Source organism: Falco rusticolus, chromosome 5, assembly GCF_015220075.1.
Source record: "Falco rusticolus isolate bFalRus1 chromosome 5, bFalRus1.pri, whole genome shotgun sequence".
Classification (NCBI taxonomy): Eukaryota; Metazoa; Chordata; class Aves; order Falconiformes; family Falconidae; genus Falco; species Falco rusticolus.
The window spans coordinates 35,280,215-35,299,020 of NC_051191.1; the positions used below are offsets into that span (position 1 = coordinate 35,280,215).

The 18,806-nt window shown below is 39.1% G+C and overlaps 1 protein-coding gene across 2 annotated transcripts in view; it reads right to left on the reverse strand.

Annotated features, from left to right (window-relative positions):
- The window catches only part of FRS2 (fibroblast growth factor receptor substrate 2), a 58,201-nt gene extending 39,925 nt beyond the window's left edge, over positions 1–18,276 (reverse strand). The window contains exons 1-2 of one of the 2 annotated variants that reach the window (XM_037387412.1): positions 18,133–18,276; positions 5,779–5,849 (exon numbers count right to left, since the gene is read on the reverse strand). The gene's annotated coding sequence lies outside the window, so the exon portion shown is untranslated. The remainder of the gene's footprint in view (positions 1–5,778; positions 5,850–18,132) is intronic. The other variant, XM_037387413.1, reaches the window with a different exon arrangement.
- Positions 18,277–18,806: the final 530 nt, after the last annotated feature.

Here is an 18,806-nt window from a genome sequence, read left to right on the forward strand (position 1 = left end):
ATTACCTAGTCCAAAAATACACAGAATTATCCAAGTTAACAGTTTGTAATGAAAAAAAATTCAATCTTTACCAAAGCTACACAGTAAACAGGCAGAAGGACACAATCATTTATACCCACTGACACAGTAATACAGACAGAACTAGTTGCATGCTGTTTCTCCTTTCCAAAGTTTCATTACACACAAGAACCACCTAGTTACCCAGTGTGACTGGTTTTAAGCAGGACAGATTTTACACGTGGTCACACAGCACACAAATATAGTACTTGCTCCACTAATCCTGAAATAGGTTGCCAGTCTTCATTTTATAAAAAGGAACAGTCTCTTTGAGCTTTCTAGAAACTTTAAGGCATCAACTGCCTGCCTGTGCCCCCATCTCAATCATGCTGCTTGTAAAAATAAACACAGATTCTCAAATAGTTGTAGCAGATCTGTGAGGACTAACACAAAGATTATCCTTTCACACTGATTTAACAAACACCTCCCTCAAGACACCACTAAAACAGGTCAAATTTACCTATACACATAGTATAATAATATTTCAAACAATATCAAGACAAATATAAACTATTAAAGTATGCTATTAAGACTTTTATATATTTTCCAACACACTCCTTAAAAGTCACATCTTCAATTATCAAAAACTGATGCTTTCAAATTGAAAATATTAAAGTGTTCCTGCTTCTTTAATCTATCCAGAAAAAAACAGCAGTATGAATAGCAAAAGAAGATGTTATTAATAATATCTAATTAACATCTCAAGCCTCCTACTGATTCAGTGCAACCCCAGAAACCCGGGATTTCTGTTGTCTTCAGGCAACAGGGACGGATAGGACATTTCTGGGGAGAGCAGAAAAAAAATGCAGTGAACAGCTGTGTCTGAGACAACCCCTCACAGTCAGAAAAGCTACAAGTTAGCATTAAAAATTTAAGTTTCATGCAATTATCCTTCCATCATTTCAACTTAACAGTGAGGAGAAATCCCAAGTAATTTTGCATCTTAATTTATTCTGCACATCAAAGGAACAACACTAATCTAGGCAGAATGTAACCAAAAGCACAGTTATTGTATAGGTAGCAACAAGTATTTATACTGAAAAGGAAACACTGAGGTTAAGGTTAAAAAAAAATGGGTGCTGCTTCTACTCTTATAAGCAGATGCTCATGTTAATAAGGGTCATGCTTATGTCAAAATTTTAATATTACAGGCAAACAGCTTCCAAAACAGTTGGAATTATGAAAACCCTTGTTAACCATATACTCAAGAATAAAGCTGAGTTTTTTGAAGTTTTGAGTACCTCTTCAATATTTTCTTTCACAATTTAAAAAACCACACTACATTAATTGTGTCCCAGTGGCCATATGTGACGTACAGGAAGGACCAGAAGGGGGGAAAAAGGATGTGAAAAAAATCCCATTTACAGAAGAAATTCAGTTGTATTCTATTCATATATCACTCCATTATGAGTACACCATTATGAGTAGTACCTAGGTACTTTAACCAGAGCATTTGATACTACTTACATAAAGGGAATAACAAAGATGACTATACATCTTTACCAAAAAAAGTGTCAAAACAGTGAATATTGATAATGAAAATAGTGTGTAAGAGTCACTAAAGACCACTCTAAATATTACAGATTAAGTATCGGGCTACTCCATAAACTTTTATACCGCCAACCCCTGTTTGCTTCCCTGACAAAAAATTAAAATAACTTCTTATTGCCGTTGTGAATTCACAGAGAAGTCCAAGTGACTCAACCCTAATATTTACATATCTATGCGCAACTCAACTTGTTCTTCTTTATATGTTGACACTGAAACCCAGGGAAAGGCCAAAAAGAAATAATTACTTCAAAAAGTTGTAATTCTGTACTAGAACTATGTCTGCTAGAACTGATAGGAGGTAAGAGATAATAAAAACACCTATTTCAAAACCAAGCCTATGTTTCTGAGATAATACAAATTCAATTTATAACAAGGGCATATTTTCCCTCCCATGTATAGAATATAGGTGCACAGCTATCAAGCAGTACGAACTTTTCCTTTTGTGAGTTAAACAGTCATTGTGAGATGAGATATTTTAAATTAGCTGCTGTGCTCTTCTTTCTCAGAATGTTATTTTGTGTTACCATCAGCTGATCGAAAGAAAGGTGACTGCAGCTAAAAGAGTTTTTCCTGCTCTGGCTAGCTTTTATTTAGCCAGACAAGCTTCAATCCAAACCACTGCCCTGATCTTCCTGATCATAAGGCCACACTATTACTAGTGCAAACAAAAGGGGGGCTGGACCATGAAGCCTAACGAGAAATCATACTCTTCTCTTTTGGCAACAGGTCATACTTTGACCATTTTAAAGTGGACATGGCAATACAGCTTCTTTATAATGCAAGGAGATACTACAAGGATCTGCTAAAATATGTCAACTTGTATATCACTTTTACAGAAACCTACAGAACACCTAAGGGAAAAAGAAACAGGCTGTAGCCTCTAAACTGCTTTCTTTCAACGTACTTTATGCAAAAGTAAATTCATATAAAGCTAAAACTATGTGTGCAAAGTATAATTGCAAGCAAATACTGAAATCTTTTTAAAAGTTGGGAAAAGTAAGATTTTTATAAAAAGCATAGTATTTCTGTTGCAACATCAAGAATGATATTGATAAGGCTTATTAAATCTAGACTTACATGAGCAGCATGTTGACATTCTGCAACTTTAACAGTGCTATTTCTAACTTTCATTTACACTGCAGTAAAAGTGCCAAAAATTCTGCACAAATACAGCTTCAAAAATTCCCAAACATTTAGGAACAGGATTAGTAACCATTTAGCCAGTACAGTTTTTTGTTTATTAAAAAAAAAGTCCACTTACTTTTACATTTTCTTTAAAATCAGAACATAAAACTTCACTTAAGTGTACAAGTTATGATTAAGCTCCTGACATTTAAGCTGTTTCACTTGACTGATGGAAGTCATTCCCATCATTTTTCAAAAAAGTCGACTACAGATGTCAAGCATCCTTACAAACTCCAGCTCAAGCATTATCCAACTCAGTATTAAATTGTACTTTACAAAACACACAGCATGAAACCTCTCGAAGTTCACAATTTGCTAAACCTGATTATTAAAGTATTCAGCAATAATAGGTACACCATGATTTTTGCTCACACACACCCCCAGCAAAAGATCAACAGCATAAATATCATTTTAGAGCAAGAACATAAACTTTAAGCCTTCATATGAAGTAGCACATTTCACATCTGATTTCTAATGGCACTGCAAGATAAACAGCTTGCTTTCACCTTAAAAACAATATTCAGTAAATTAGAAGGACAGTAGTATGTTTTAAAAACTTAATAAGTATTTCAAGTTAAAAGGATATATTTGAAATGATAACTACATATTGTTTGAAAATATTTTGGCACTGGCACAGAATCTGCAAAGAACAGCCCAAGTTTTAACTTAATTATCCTTTTACAAGAATTGTGGTTTGAGAAAATACAACAACTTCATAAACATAATAATCACTAAGTATAATAGCCTTTGGCAATAATGTTCCAAAGCAAGTTTGGATAATCCAAGATAAACCATGACTCCTACTCTTTCTCTCTGTACTTTTGCAGTTAATATAAAAAATTCAAAAGCAAATGCAAACGGTGTGTCTCAAGACTGTACAAGCACACAAAACACAAGCTTCTGTCAAAGCAACACGTTACATCCAGCAATAATTGAATTGGTCAACAAGAGTATGTTACAGAAACTGCAATCCAACAACAAAATCTGCAAAAGCTACATTATTTTCCAGAACAGAAACAAAGGAACTGAAGAAGATACAGACACAGTTACAGAAGCAGTATGAAATAATCATTATGCTACTTACCGTGCACTTTAATCCTTGGTACTCTTATTTATTTATTGCAACCCCTTTGTCTACACTGGAAGACACCCCAAAACAAAAACACAGGAGCCACTTATCCTTGCCTAACAATACTGCAGGTACGTTGAAAGCAATTTACAACTAAGCAGCATGGTAATTAGCTACTGCTAAGACAGTAAAACACTGTAATTCAAGTTCTATATGTAATAGGTGATATTAGGATAAATTAAGTCAAGTTACCCAAAACTCAAAATACCCTAAAAATCAAGCTTCTTCCTAACTGATTCCTAGTCCCCTTTCTTTATCAGTTCCCATTCAATTCCCTATGCTCATCCACTACCTCACCTTGCCCAGCTCCTACAACTTCTGTTTAACCCCACCAACCTTTAGGCTGCTCACCTATATGAAACACCGCAAGTATCCACAAATCCAGTTCTACATCCGAATTAGATGTGTCCTCTGTAATAGCTGATCATTACGACACACTAATAATTTGCTTATTTTAAACATGATTGTGCTATGATACTGTTGTATAACTTCAAGTAAATTATTTAACCCTGAATATTTCAAAGATTATTAACCTAACATCCCTATGTTCCTTCATAAATTCCAACCCATTTGTTAACTACCTGAATATGGGGTTCAATTTCTGTACATTAACACCTAAATTGCAGTAGGAGAAAACAGTCGGTTTTCATTTAGAAGTCAATGCAGCTTAACGAGTGCTCTGGAAAATAACTAGAGAAGCAAGAACATTATGCAAAGTATGTGTATGATGTTACTTTACTTGGGAAGGAGAGAGGATTTTTATTCACATTATTTCAGTCACCCTATATACATCTATAACATTGCAAGTGAGAGGGCAGCAAACTGTAGTGCAGAAGAGAAAACAAACAGTTGGAAAACTTTTAAATAATACATGATGGAACTACAGGGAGATTATACTCATCGCTTGCTTCTGCTGTGCCAGCAACTGAAAGCCTGTGGTGTGCTGCAAGGAGGGCTGCTGTCAAAGTCTGCAACCTGCCCAGTGATGCAGGCTGACAAAAATTCTATTGCAGCAGAGACAGTGACTTTTGCGGGCAGATCTATCACACTAGCCTACAACAAACAGGATCATGAGCACATTAATCTTCCCCATTCTAACAACCAGCAGCAACATGGATCAGTTAGCCCAGTGATATATTTTTTACATTATTCAATCTAAAATGCATTAATTTTTGGCTGCTGTAGCGATAAATTTTGTTTCTTATAATCACTGAACTAGGGTTAAACTGGATAGAACAAATTTGCATGGGTATGTTAATTTTAGACGTCTTCATAACTCACTAGTACTGAAGCAATATCTGAATTCTTTAATCTCTAGCACATCTAAACTTTGCTGGCCATCAGATAGCATAGAGGACAAGAAGTAATCATAAGATCCTCAAGAACTCAGTCTACTACTTGTGTGGTACTGTACATGAGTTATCCAAGAGCTTCCCTGGAGAATCATCTATAGCTGACACTTTTGAGAAGTTTGGTTATATTTGCAAGTGTTTAAAATCTCTGCTAAGTCACTACTACAGACTTACAGCATCAATAGTGAAATTTAACCTTAGATGAAGCACATCTACATAAGTAGCTTAGTAAAAAAAAAGAGAGAGTGTACTAAAACAGATGTAAAAATAATGCATAAAATCTATATGAAAGAATGCAGGGCACCACTTAACCCATTGGTACAATTCATTACATTAGGTACAGGCCTACTGTGTGCCTACAAATGCACACACTTCATAAGGAAGGATATACCGTTCTCTTGGAAGTAAAATGAAGTTCTGGGAAGTAGCAACCACCATCACCAAGGAGCCAGTGGATAAATTCATTATCCTCAGAAGGTACCAACCCCCCAACAAAATCCCTACCTCATTCAGGAGACAAACACTGAACCACTCAGGAATCAGCTGCTAAATTGCTGTAGTTCACATCATGGCCTCTTAAAGCAAACAAACAAAAAAATATTGTAAGGCATACTGTAAACTGACTTACAAATAGTTTAATCACGCATGTACAAAATGATTGTGCAAAACAAACTGTAGAAACAAGTGAACTGCCTGCCCCAAGCTATGCTGTCACTATTCTTGACTTAAAATAAAAAACCAAGATCTACTGACATCCAATTTAACTGTTAAAACCTCTCCCAAATGTAAAGCATCTAGGCAAAATGTTGCCATCTAACAACTTAAAAACACATTTAGAGGAAGTGGGAATGATCTACTCACTGCGCATCTGCACCAGCACAAAAACTTCAAGTCTTAGTAATAACACGTTTCTATAAAAATATTTTTTTAAAAAAAAGCAGAAGCCCCTAGTCCCAAATTACACAGTATTTAACAAAAATTGGAATTTTCTTATTCTCCATACCTCTATGTGGAAAAAAAGTGTGATAGGATTTCAGCACAGAGCAAAAGAAACTCAGCTTCTAGGTTTCTGGGATTTTTACCAGATTTCAGTTCAACGGTTTTACTGTCACAAGTAGCATAAAAGCAATATATTCAAATACATATTTGAAACCCAAGGGAAGTTCAAATTAAGTTTGTTATTAGGGTTAGCCTATGAGTAACTCGGCAAGTAGCTTTAAACATACAAAATTTAACACCACACATTTTGGTGACAGTTTTAACTACATTTTATTCATAACTCTAGACTTGCATTTCAAAGACAACACCCCCTTACTCTTTCTAGTTTTATGTTCTTTTTACACTCCCCTGTGTAATTACAAAATTTCCTGTAACTACCAACCTCAAAGTAGTCTATTCATAATGAAAGGTAATCAATGATGTGACTTCACTGTGAAGTTGTGTTTGGTATTGGATTTAATTCATAGAAAGCCTTTCCAATGAGTGTAAAGCAAGATCCTTCTAAAAATCACTAACAGTCAGCACACAATATTTACTATTTGAAGTCATATGTAAAATACTTTTACTGTTCACCATACACTGCTACACTTTAATATTCCATCGTTCCAAGCATTCTTCTGTGATATTTCCTTGTTTATTTGGAAGTCAAGAATACAGAAGGCTTTCTGAAGCTGCAATTCCTTGGTATAGCACACTTGAGAAATAACATCTCGTACAGAAGAAAAACTAAAATCTAACTAAACATCATCACTACTGTATTTCACTTATTCCTCCTTAGCGGACAAGGAAGTTTTATATAATTCATATACAAGAGTTTACATTCTTTTCATTTCCTGGGTTATGTCCAATTTTTGACAATCTGAATGCTAGTATTTCTATAGACTAATGATGGAGCAGAACACAAAGCTGAAAGCACCCAAGGGATGGAAAGAGAGCTGAAGATTTTCTTTCTATAAAAAAGTGAACACTAGCTGTTCCCTTCCACATCCTACACCAACCCACCCACCCCACAATTTTAGCTATTAATCAACAATAAAAGCTATGTTAATTTGCGTAACTCCATTAGAAGAAAAAACAAACCCCACACGCATCTAGGTCACACACTTTTATGTGGGATATCGGAAAGCAACATAAAGAAATACAACCTGCCTATTCTAGACATTTTGACATCTAATAGCAGGATTAGAAAACAAGTCTTATTTCCATTATGTTTATTTTCTTGAAAAAAACCTAGAACTGTATGTAATCAAGCACTACAGCAGTTCATAAAAAACTGTCAGACAGTTCCAAAATAATTATCTACTAAATGCGTAGCATGTTGAAACAAACACTTAACTGTTTTGGTGCAAAAGCCTAAAACTACACATTTCATGTACAATATGAAAACTTATGATAGAACACTTTGTAAGAACCCAGTGTGCCAGCCTCAATGCACTGCTCACAAGTAAGTCAGCACTAGAGCAAATCAATCTAACAGTACCATTGCAACTAGTCATCTTATAATCAATGCAAAGCAGTTTATCACATAACAGCTAATTAATATCATTCTACTTACTAGTATAAAGTATCTCACAGTAGTCAACGTTTAATTAAGAGCTTTCCCTAGAATACAGCACTCATCACTAAGTACTTCAGACTGTCCTCAGCACCTCAGCTGAACAAGTTTCCTCCTCTTCAGACATCTTTCTACTCTGAACTACAAAGAAATCATCCTTCCTAAGGAGAGCTTATGACCAGTAAATTCCACCTGACCACCATATGCTTAAACCCAACCTTATTCTCCCAACTATCTCACTGTTTTGTCACCTATAGTTCAATGAGAATTCAAAAAACTAAGCAAACTCTTACATGAATCAGGATCTAAATAAAGAGCCGCTCAAAATTGTGTTCCAATTTACTTAATAAATAAAGAGTATAGCAAGTTATCAGAGGTGAGGTGTGAACATAAAAATTAATTTAACTGCTTGCCAATTCATTTTTTACATGCTTGTACCTGTGAACCTTGACACTTTACAAATATTTAAACCTGGACACAAACATTCACAGCTTGCCTTAGGCTGAGACCTAGGGTAAATCAGAGATGCTTATATCCTTGGGGAGGGAAGACAGGATGGGGGACAGGCTTTAATATAAATAAGTGTTATTGACTTAATTTAACATCAGCTGTGAAGAATTCACAGAAAAATGCTAAACTGGTATGGTATTGGCACAATCAAACCTTCCGAAAGGTAGTTTTCTTCTTAATTTCACACTACTGATAATATTAAACTACTTTTTGCTTTGATATGAAACTATTTAAAAACCATACCATTTAAAATTAGTAATTTACATCCATTTAACAAATATAAGCCTACGTTACAGCTGACATCATAAATACAAATCCTTCAAGAGAAGTAAATCTAAATTTAGCAGACATACATGAAGCTGTGCTCTACGAAACAAGTTTATAGGGACTTAACAGAACACGGAACCCTGAAGTAGGAAGAAATAAATATTTATTAAGCAAACATACTGACACTTACGGACTAAAGTCATAGTAAAGAAAACACATTTATGAAGGTCAGATGATCCACATTCACTGTAGGCATTGAAAATCTAAGACAAATAACTTGAACTTTAGATTTTGAAGGGCGCTTTGTTGCCCTTACTAGTAGAAATATTTCGAGACCTTAAGTGGCCATAAGCACCTTAAAGTAACAGTCATAATATACACTTAAACCCAAAGAGTCTTACAGAAACTAGAAGCTTATCTAAGTTTCTGGTGTATGTTGTACCTCTGAGACAAAACACACATTGCTCTAGAACTACAGACCCAGAAGACAAGCTGGAAATGCTCTCCTGTTAATCAGAAAAAATTCTGGAAATTGGGGAGGGAGGATGTAAGCCCTAGATAAGAAAGGTTCACCCATGTACCTGTCCACCAAAAAAAGGAGGAGGGAAGGAAAAAAAAAAAGTTTGTCCAAATCCTATATAGCACATTCCCTTTTTCCCTTCCTGTATACATTCTTTTCTAGTCCAGCAATTTTTAGGAATGGAGCACACTCTGAAGTTGCAAGGCTGACCAGTTGGCATATATTACTCAGAATTTCTGGAAATACAGGCAGAACAATGTTATTACAATAATACTCTATAAATACCATAAAATTCAAGTTCAGAGAACAACTTTTTGTATGATATTGTATTTAGTATTAGCTTGTTCATTACTTTTTAAGATCTAAGATGTCTTAACCAAACACCTTTCAATAACAAAGACTAACATAATAGTATTCTTCCTAACAAACTACAAGGGCAAAGAAAGCTCTTTCAGAAACCGAATACTATCACCTAAAACATACACAATAAATGAAGAAAGAGACAGCTATCATCAGAAGGATAATAAAGTTGGCAATCATATTCACACAGAGCATCCAAACATTTGCCAATTAAATGCTTTTAAGAATCTCTAAAGTGGGGGCCAGTTATTTGAGAATGTAAGACTACCTCTGGTCTAGCTGCACAAATACTATATAGACAAATAGGAAACATCCCGCTTACTTTAGCATTTACATTTGTACACCTGAGAATTAACACTAAAACTACCACTGCCCTAAGTCCTTTTACATTTATAGCAATACAAATTGATGAGTTAACACATACACCGCACTCTCAATTTTAAGGTATGAAATTCCACTCAGATTTTAAGAGAATGAAATACAAAGCAGCTACCATGACCCAGAAGAGATCCATGATGATTTAACTCTACTATCCTAAAACATTTCTAAGTCAGGTACAATGAGCTATATGTTAAATTTTATTTTAACTATTATAATTGTTTTACTTTTCCATTGTATTACCAGCCAAAAACATTCAAATAATGAGGAGCTCCAAGAGTTTAACTTTATTAAAAAAAATCCACCACAAATAAAACACAAGTCACAAAACATTGTGACCTAAAGTTTCATGAGACAAGAAAAAAATATAAGTATTTGAGTCCCTTGGATTTCCTTATTAAAAAAAAATATTATTACTTCTGTTAATATTAGCTTTAGTTCTGCAATGAGACGTTCAAAACATTTATGGTAATAAGAAACACTGCAAGGAAATGCAGCACTGAATGAAGGCATGTTGAAACTCTACAAAGACATGAAGTAACCTCAATAAAGGAGATAGCATGCAAAATTTCTATGAACACTGCACACCTCGACATTAGTGGGAAGAAGGTACAAAAGAGGGGAAGATGCTTGCAGCAAGCAGTACTGGAGATGCCAAAGAGGGACAACGCTGTGACAGCCAGGCAAGTTACCCTACATGCTGTCTCCTGTGATTCCCACAAAGTTAAAGCAGCTCAGCTATATGCTCTATAAAAAGCACAACTACACTTTGAAAATGTAAATAAATGTTTTGATTGTATTATTGTACCACCTGACAAATGCATATTAACAACTTTCAATTATAATATTGCAGTGATTTAAAAGATCATACTTTATTTAAACTAAAATTTGTAATCTAATTATATGCTTCAGTCAGTGTTTGAGTAACTGAAAAATACAGACAGCTACAAAGAAAGGAGTGTTACACCCTCTGCTTCTAATGGTTGGCTGAAGAGGCTAAACTTGTTGAGTGACACACCAAGGGGGAAAAAAAAAAAACATCCCCTTGTGTTCCAGTATGATTTCTTAAAAAGAAAAGTAACAACTGTGCTTTAAAGGAGTAATTAAAACTGTTATATAATTTTTAAATGCATAAATACAACAACTTCTAAGATGTCAGAAGAATCTTAACATACTTCCCTGAAGAAGTAGCCCTCCCTCTGTTTGCTTGGTATCTTAATTTGCCTTTGGTTTCAAAACTCCAGGCTTGCCAAGAGCTATTCCTTTCAAAACCTCAGGAATTCCATTACTAGTTTTAAGCTAAATTAAAGGAAAATAGAAGCATTCAACGCATGGCAAAAGTATGCACAAAGTGTTTGTTGATACTCATAAATAGACTGAAAAATTCAGACATGTCTGAGGGATAGCTGCTGCACAGTCAGCTCTGTTTTGCTCTGCTGCGCAGCTAAGGAAAGAGCTACTGCTGTCATTTCAAAAAAGCTCAGCATAAGACACATTGCTGCCAAAATTGAACACAGCACTAGATCATTCATTTTTCACTTTAAGTTTATATATAAACCAAAGTTTGCACTCGGGGGGGGGGGGGGGGGGGGGGGGGGGGGCGGGGAGGGATGTCGGGGAGTAGTGGGAGCTTCCCCTTTAAAGCTCCTGCTTCAACACCTCCATTTGGAAAAAACATGTCACACTATCCTAAGGCATGGCAAAACCAGTCAACTCTCCACCCTCAAAACATCTTGCAAGTCATGAAATAAGACATTCCATGTCAGAAATACATCTAATATTGTGCTGATACATATCTTTCCAATGTTCACATAATGGGTCCCTTCCAACTTGCAATATTCTATGATTCTAAACAAGCAGTATTACTATTATCATTTTTACTGACTAAACTATGGTAAGAATGAGATGTCCCCACCTGCATATAGTGCCAGGTGTCATACTAACACACAGGATGATAATATCCCTGTACAAAGCATTTAAGAAAATGTGTTTGAAAGACAAATGCTTCATTTGTGTCAAGGTGAGTAATCCCAGCAGATAAACTACTACACAGTTTAACTTCTTTGGCAGCAGCCACAGGAAGACAGTGGAAATATCAACACACTAGTTTAAACTGCAGCTCCAGAAAGAGATCAAAATTCTGTATCTTCCGTTACAAACACAGGAATACAGGTACCAGCACACAGGAGAGAGAGTCTATTTACCCTTGAAAAGGCAGGAAATTAAAGCAACTTTTCACCATTGAGTCAGCACACAGTAATGGACCAGTGGTTTACAGTAACCATCACCACTCTAGGAATGACAGCAGCATCTCCTCAACCCTGCCAGGACCAAAAGCACTATGGAGAAAAGCCAAGGGAAAGAAGTCAGTTCTTCAAACTAAAAACATGGTGCCCCAGTCTCTCTGGAGTCTGGGGTACTGTCCAGGAAAACTATCACTATCTCAGATATGCCAACTGCCCTGTAGTTCTGAGCTTTTATTACAAGCATAGGCAATTCATACAGTATTTCTGAATCACATTTTCCTCAACAGAAAAGTAACCCACACAGGTACAAGAAAAAGCTGAAGAGCAAGATATACTTGAGCACCTTTGCCATAAGATACACATTTATCATAAATAAAGGAAAAGAAAAAGGATAAGCTAAAACCTAAAGTAGGGATCTTTTTTAAAAATTTTGGTCCAAAAACATAGCAAAACAGAGGTGCTTCTACCAATAGCCAATACTGAACCTGAAACTTTACAGCAAAGAAAAAAAAAGTTCCATCAGAAGAAGTGGCAGGTCTAGTATCTGTGGCTGATGCTGGAAGCTGAAGTAAATAAAGGTGGCCGCCCAGCACGGGCAGCTGTGAAAGCAACAGCACACAACACGATTTTACACTTGCAGTCATTCAGAGGAACACGTTGCTTAACACAGATATCAGTATTACTTTGTCGACTGAGATTCAGGCAAAAAGTTTAGGGATTATCCCCGACCACCTGAGAAGTCAGTGACAGATTAAACACAGCCCCTGACAAGAAGCTTCTCATCTCACCACCCCACATATGAATGTGAAAGCATTTCAGAAGAAAAAATAAGACATGAAATTAAAGTACTCTAAGACAAGAGAAGGAAACAGTCAGTAATCACAACGCCATTTCCACTAATTAGAAAAGAATGCATATAGTCAGTCCCAAACATGCAATAATCATGAAATTTTACTGTATAAACATCAGAAGTTATTAGTTCTTTTTATTAAAGCCAAGAAGTAATTACTCATGTTGTCATTTCAAGCTTGAGAGAAAGACTGAAATTCTGGAGAATCACATGGCTTCAGGAAAATAGGCCTCAGTAAAGACTGAACTAAATTGGTTGTCATGATTGTTGCCACCCTGCCAGAAGCAGTGAAGAGGAAACCAATTTGAAGAGTACACTATATTTGGAGAATACATGACATACACACACACATTTATATGCATACATACTTCTATGAGAAGACAGCACACACCAGTTTATCACCAGTTGAAGTTCAAAAAGAATGTTCACATCTAACACTGGTTGCACAGAAGGGCCAACAAGAATAGATGATGCTTAAAGAGTGCAAAATTCCAAGTCTGCTATTATTAGGAGTGGTGTTTTACAACGTACACACAATTAAAAAATACTATCTGCATATGCTGTGTGAAATTACTCCTCTGGACAGCAGTTTTCAGCCAACAGCGCTTCAAATAGGTTTGATAAAAACCAACACTATTCAGCAGCAGACAAAAAAAAAAACCACCCCACTATATTTGTTTCAAAAAATTTCACTGGAAAGCTGCAGATAGGTCATCTCTTCCAGCAGTAGCTACTGCCCAGAGTTACTCATCACCACCCATCAAAGAGAGGTTACCACCCATACAGACTTGCAACAGAGTAAATCGTGTAAGAGCACACTAACCTGCTTCAGGAAAAATTAATCAAGGTAATTAAGTAACTGACCAGTGAAGGTAGATCTAATACTGTCCATTTAACTGCTGATTATGCCTAAAGCACCCAGCACTGCACACACCTTCCCCTATGGAAAGGATCATTAAGTATGGTAATCTATAGCACAGCAGTCAAGACAAATGGCTGGGGGACACAGTATCTACGATTTTCACAGATGTTTGCAAAAAACCCAAAACAAACCCACACCAAAAAAAAAAACCCAATGCTATCCGTATTCTTAAACATCAAGTACGACTTCTGAGATAGCCTGAAAGCCTTAAGACACTTTGAAAACCACAAACCATTAGTTACTCAAGAAGAAAAGTCACACACTGCCTCCTAGGAAACTGTCTGAAGCTATAATATATGACTTTGGTCAGCCTCGTAATTTTCATAGGTTTGTTGAATTATTATTTTTTTTTAATCTACCTATTACTGCAAAATACCTTGCAGTTTTTTTAGTGGACACTGATCACTATTGTTTCTGATTTTAGTCTTTTAGATTTTAAAACTCAATATACATGCTGAACAAATTCATTGTTTCAAGAATTTGAGGGATGAACAGCAGTTATAAACCGGAGCATATTTTTCCCATTAAGTACTGCTAAATGAAACAATAGGTACCAAATAAAAATACTAAAAAAAAAAAATAGTTACCATACAATACTATACAAAAGGCCAGATTCTTCCCTCAAAATCCCTTCAAGGTACATAATGAAATCAGAGACACGCTGCCATGGATTAAGGGGTCTTAGATGTAAAATATGCCCATGAACCATAACTGAACAACGTCTTCGAACCCTTAGTGCTGCACAAGCTTAACTTCACTGAATTAGGTCACTATGGAATACACTTTAAACTGGCATAATGTGTCACTGTCACCAAAAGAAACAGACACACCCTGCTCCCCTTTCTGCTTGCTTCCACCCCCATCTTTGCGCCAGCACAAATGTTTGTGCAAGCAAACTGATCCAGCTTAAACCTAACCCTCCCCTCCCTGCCCCTCCCCCAAGTTCGTTCAAACCTCAACCCAACTCACCACATAACCATACAAGTATTTGCCTGCACAAAGGAGGAAGCAGCAGAGCGGGGTGGAAACAAACAGGACCATGTTTTTCAATGGCGGAGCTGGTCTATGCCAGCTGTACAGCCATGCAAAGCAGTAGGTTGCAGGCTGGAGTCCCGTAACATCAGTCTCAGTGTTCAGGCCCACACAGTGCCACTCTGCCCCTCCCTCGCTCGGACCCCACCTCTGCGCTCACCCCACCACTGACAGGTGTGCAACTGCAAAGCCAGTCGGTTCAGGGTGCTAGGTCAATTAAAAACAATTAAAAAAAAAAAAAAAGGAAAGAAAAAGAAAAAGAAAGAAAATGTTGTTAGCTTTCAGCCAGTTCAGCTACCTGAACCAGCTCCCCATTCAGTCCTTACCAGCACAAGGAAGAGAGAGAAGGAAGGAGGCTGGGACGGTGGAAAGTCCAGTTTTGATCAGCTCGTGATGCTGTGGAAACACACTCATACACCACTACATTTTACATTCAAACTTGCCAGAGCAGCTGAACATGATTATTATAATTCATTTGTTCCTAAGACTAAACCTTGTCCCAATGTTTTTCAGAAACCTAAGCTGCCACAGTCCACTTGGGCACAAGTGTGGCCAGTTCACTACATCAACCAATTTCACTCTCTGTGTTTAATAAAATGAAGATAGAGCACTAGTTACTCTGACTTAATAATACTTCCACCAGATATTCTTTTTAATATCACTGATTAAATCACCTCAGATATTTGTTTAGGAAGAACATACACATAATAAAACCAACACAGTCATGGTAAGTATTATCTTAATGATAGTTTAGTATTTACAAGGAATTTAAACAATGATTCAGCTGATTAAAGTGGTCTTACAAACCTCTCTGCTCAGGAGTGAATTTTACGTGCTATTCAGAAAGTTACTTTGTTTAAACTACAAGACCAAATGGTCACAGAAGTGAACAGAATTCATTTTGATGAGTTCAGAATCAGGCCCCTGATATACATGCATATAGCGACTTTCAAAGTAATTTTTGAACAGTGAAGTAACATAGGAAAGAGTACAGACAGTTAGTTTGCTAACTTTCAAAGAACAGAATTTATTACTAGATCATGGATTTAGCAGGGAATTATTTCCATGGCAAGTAAATATATTTGTTTATGTTCATCTAGTAACAAAGAAAAGTTAATCATATCAACTCAAAAGACAAAACATTACAGTTCAAGAAGTGTGTAACTGAAGTGCAGAATCAAGATTCACATATCTGCAAACTAGGTTTTCCAAGTGCCATTGATGATTTTCCAGGTTATGAAAGTCTTCCCCTTTTGTACAAAAATATTCTTCCACAAACTACCACCTGCCCACTGCAACAATTTAAGGCAACAATTTAAGACAACCTTTCTTGTCTGTAACAGAAATTACTTGTACAATGAAAAAGCACTCTGCCCATAAGAACTATACAGAAATGAGAACAGTTTATTTTGACTATAACTCATCACCAGCATTTAAGGCAAGACACTGAACTGGAAAGTGAGCAAAACCCTTGAAAGCCATTTAACCAGATACATATAAAACTGCTGGTATACTGTTCCAACAAGCATTTCCAAAGCATTCTTGACACAGAGGCAAATAAACTCAGGGAATCTCAGTCAATGAATAACATTCTTAATCACTTTCCATTTGGAGGTGCAGTTAACACTTTTTGGATTTGAACTGGTGATTTATACTGATACAGGTTTCTTTTTAAGCAGGCAGACACAGGTGTGCTTTTCAAATGCACTTACTAACTGAGGAAAACAATTAACTTCCCTAGCAGCTCTGCTGACTTTAACAAGCAAACAGGATGTTTACTGGATCTGAACACATATGTCTTAGTATGAAATCACTTTTAATACAGCAATAGATCTTACAAAAATTAGTTTTTCACTCCCCTAAATGCAAATATGTTATAGGCCTAGCAGAGCAGACTTAATGACAGATTCATAATGTAGAACTACTGCCAACACTAACACCATTATGCAAAGATAAAAAATAGTTATTCAGAAAATTTTGTTGCTCATTACACTAAACGTCACCTTGTCACAAGCACTTTAAGTAAAAAAAACAGGCTAAAAAATCAAACTATTAAAAAATGTCACAAAAAATCTGTTAAAAATATTAATATCAATTGCAGTTGCAGTTGGCAACTTTTTCAACACTTACTAAAATCAACCCTGATTTCTAAGGTATGTATTCATAGCAAGAACAGTATTCTTTTCAACTCACAGCCCAACAACGTTGCTAGTGATTTCTAATCACCATTATCACTTCTTACACATCAACACTGAGAAAGACACAGTGACCAGGAAGATGAGAAAACTGCTTTCACTTTCCAAAAAATCAAGTTTAGACACAGAACCGGGTCGAACGAGTACTAAGACACCTTTTGACCTTTCCGACTCTTCAGATCGTCCTTGCTACATCTGCATCTCGGGATACGTCAGAGGAAGGGGAGTTTAAAATGATCAGCCAGGTATCACTTTCATTCCTACAGGCAGCACCACTTTGAAAAGCCCGGCGTCTCCCCCTGCCCTCCGCAGGCGCTGCCGGCTGCCCCAAACCCACCGGCCCCCCAGAGCGCTCGATGAGACTCGGAGGTCGCGCCCCGAAAGCCCCCGGACCTGCTCGGCGACGTGGAGCACAAGCCGCGCTCGCCCCCAGCCGCATGCGGCCCAAGCGGCTGACCCAGGGGAAGGTGCGAGCGCCTGACAGGTCACGCACCGCGCAGCGCTCACCGGGCGGGCGGCCGGGCCCCGCACCAGCCCTGCCCCGGCACACCGCCCGCCCGGGCACCTCCGGCGCCGCCTCTTTTGTTTTTAAACCGACGCTCCGCTCAGCCACCCCCGCTCCCTCCCGCCCGCCCCAGCCCCACGGCGAGGCGGCGATCCCACACACACACACACACACCCCGCCCGCACACCCCTCCCCGTGCCCCGGGCTGCCCCCGCCCCGGGGGGCTCCGGCCGCCACCCAGCTCCCGCCGCCCGCACAGCCAGCCCCCGCACCCCCGCATCTCGGACGGGGAAGGAGGGCAGGTCCCACGGCAGCGCACGTCCCAGCCCGGCTCCCACGGGAAGGGGCGAGACACGGGGCTGCTCCCGCCCACGGACGAGCCCGGCCCGGCCCCGGGAGCCTGCGCTGCCACCCCCTCCCAGCGGAACCGGCTGGGCACCCCCACCGGGCGGTGGGGGGGGGGGGGGGGGGGGGGACGGACGACGAGGCGGCGGAGGAGGGAGACGGACCGGCACCTACCTCCGCCATGCGCCCCGCCCTGGCCGCCGCGCCGAGCCGGCCGGGCCGCCTGTGACGGGCGAGACGGCGGCCCCGCGTCGCGCCGCGGGTAACGGCTGCGCCTCCCGATAGCGGCAGCAACAGGGCCTCGCTCTGGGCCGGACTCTGCCCGCGACAACTTCCGGGGCACGACGCGAACGCTTTCCGGGGGCAGCGGCCAAGGGGGCGGGAGCAGCGGGCGGTGCGCCGGGGGAGCTCGCGCGCCGCGGGGAGCCGTTGGGGGCGCGCGCGGGCGGCGGCATCCCCCTCACCCGGCCCCGACCCCGACCCCGCAGCCGGCAGGGCGTCTCCGGGGAAGCAGCCCGCAGCCGGCAGGGCTTCTCCCGGCCCCGGCCCCCCAGCCGCAGGGCTTCTCCCGGGCAGCGGCCCCGCAGCGAAGTGCGCGCTTCAGAGCGGTGCAGGGGCCGGCTGTGAGGGAGGCGACCACGAAGCGGGTCTTACTGATTTCTGAGGTAAAAGAAAAAAAAAAAAGCAAGCAAGCAAGCTGTAACTGCGCGCACAGCTTTGGAAAGAAACGGCTCAGTCGGTTTGGTTTGGTTTGGTTTAAATTTCTTTCGAGGCAGTTGCGTTGTGCCCGATGTCACAGTGTTGGCTTAGAGACTGTCACGGTAACTGCTCCGCTGCCGCTGAAGCTG